A 2592-nucleotide genomic window follows, 5' to 3' on the forward strand; every position below is an offset into this window, starting at 1 on the left:
CTTTATATAGGGGATAGGAGCAAATATAGACCGACCCCGATAAAAAGGGCTGGATAGATTTGTATTTATATAATATATTTAATATTTGTCTGTGCTAAACTTCATTACAATAACAGTGCTAATAAATGAATTGCGGATATTCAAGTCACTTTCTGAGGAGGGCTTTGTGTAGGGGCTAGGGTCAAATGAAGTCCGATCATTTCGAAATTCGGCAAGGTCATCAAGGCTTGTATAAAACTTAGTTGTGCGAACATTCATCGAGATACATTTATATTATACATAATTATGAGCTCAAAAGCCCTTTTCGGGGGGTTCAGTTGTATGGGGGCTAGGTGAAATAATGGACCGATTTTAACCAATTTCAATAGTCCTTGGGTCAAAACAAACACGTATTCCAAATTTCATCGAATTATCTTGAAACCTGTACTTTGATAACAACGTTTACATGGACACACGGACGGTCGGACGGACATCGTTAAATCGACTCAGAAAGTGATTCTGAGTCGATCGGTATACTTTAAGGTGGGTAAAGTACTAATATTTCAATGCGTTACAAACATCAGCACAAACGCATAATACCCTTCCCACTATAGTGGTGTAGGGTATAAAAAGATTTTCTGAAAGAGGGTTATATGGGGATAGGTGGTTAATATGGGCCTATCCCTATAAATTTGGGTAAAGGGATTAACGTCTATATTAAAGTTATTTATGTAGAATATCGCCGTACTATTAGTGTTTATAAGTGAATTTGAACCATCAAGTCCTTTTATGAAGGGGACATTATATGAGGGATATGATCAAATGAGGACCGATCATTGCGAAAATCAGCAGTGTCATTAAAACTTATAAAAAACTTAGTTTTGCAGATTTTTGGTGTGATACAAGAACATTTAACATATTTATGAGCTCAAAAGCCATATTCGGGGGTGCGATTGTATGGGGGCTATGCGAAATAATGGTCCAATTTTAACCATTTTCAATAGGATTCGTCCTTGGAAGAGTATGTGCCAAATTCATCAAATTATCTTGCAAATTGCGACCTGTAGCGTGTGCATAATGTTTTTAATTACACTAAATTTGAAACATAGTTAGATATATAGGTGTATGGTGTGATATACTATATTATTTTCCAAAACTTGGATAAGAAGGGACAAGAAGGGGTATGTGGATGAAAAAGATACCAAATTCGTACTTTTGGGAGTAAATACTAATTATTGTCTATACACTGAAAAAAATCTATGCCTAATATATACGAAATTGTACGAAATATTTTAGTATAATGAAAAATAAAAAAATTAATTTACATAAATTGAAAAAAGTGAATTTTTAATAAATATGGTAAAATTTACGAAATATTAATTTATGCAAACATTTTTGTTAATTTTAAAATTATATTTCTAATTTTAGTTAAAAATTATACTCCACACGAATTTTTAATATTTTTTAATGAAAATAGTGCGTCAATTATATTATACTTTTTCTTAAATTTTATAAAAATGTTGTAGTTTTATCTAATGATAATATACTTAATATAATTATGTTTAATTTCGCTAAAATTTATGAAAAAATATTACGAAAGGTCTTCGTACTTTCGTAAAAATAGAAAAGGGTTTTATTTAGTAATATTTCGTATTATACACGAAATTTTTGTAAATATTACGAAAATATAAGTTACGAAATTTTTTTTCGTAAAGTTGAGCATGGATTATTTTCAGTGACTCAAGCAAAAACATTTCTGATTAAGCTTTTAAAGTGTCTGAAATATGTATTATGTAGCAAAGTTCCGTTTCGAAATAGGAGAAAAGGCGAAAAAACAGGAAAAATTTGTACTTCTATGTTTTAGTCTGATTTTTTTTTTCGTTCTTAAGTAAAAATATTTTAGACGATGAGTTTTTAGTTTCAGAGATATGTGTATTCGAAAGTCCACCCCTAGAGGGAAAAACATAAAAAGAAATTCAAACTGAATGTTCAAAAACGGCTTATTATGCGTTCCTTTGCTACATTTTTTGTAGTTTTATGAAATTTGAGAAATATTTATTTTTTATTAATATTTTTCCGTAATCGGTCAAAATATGTGTTTTTGAAAAATGTTTTTGCAAAACATCATTAAAGAGGGAAAGGTTCCTCTCTGACGTGATTTTCTTAATAAATGTTCTACAACATCGATTTCTGAAATGATACAAAATATATTAAACAAAATACATAAATTTGAATAATTCAATGGAGAAAGAGGGTATGGGTAGTATTTTTGGTACTGTGTTGGTATCTTTTATAAATATTGTTCAAATTCAATGAAATTTCTTTTATAGCTTTATAAGATCAAAAAAAATTGCAAGGAGATTCTTTATAAGGAGACCTTCAACATTTTTTGAAACATGAATAAGTTAGGGAAAAATTAGCACTTTATGCTTTAAGTCAAGAATTATTCTTTCTCCTAAGTTAAATATGTATATTATAGTTTTACCTAACTAGATATTATTAGAATTATAATTTTGGAATATTTTAGCTTTGTAAATTGAAAAAAAAAATTGTGAAGTAATCTCTTAGTGAGGAATAAAATGAGTAAACTTTTTTCATTTCGTAAATGCTATG

This window comes from Lucilia sericata, unplaced genomic scaffold (genome assembly GCF_015586225.1).
Source record: "Lucilia sericata isolate MDLA Ls3-8-SP2 unplaced genomic scaffold, ASM1558622v1 Contig001959F_arrow, whole genome shotgun sequence".
Classification (NCBI taxonomy): Eukaryota; Metazoa; Arthropoda; class Insecta; order Diptera; family Calliphoridae; genus Lucilia; species Lucilia sericata.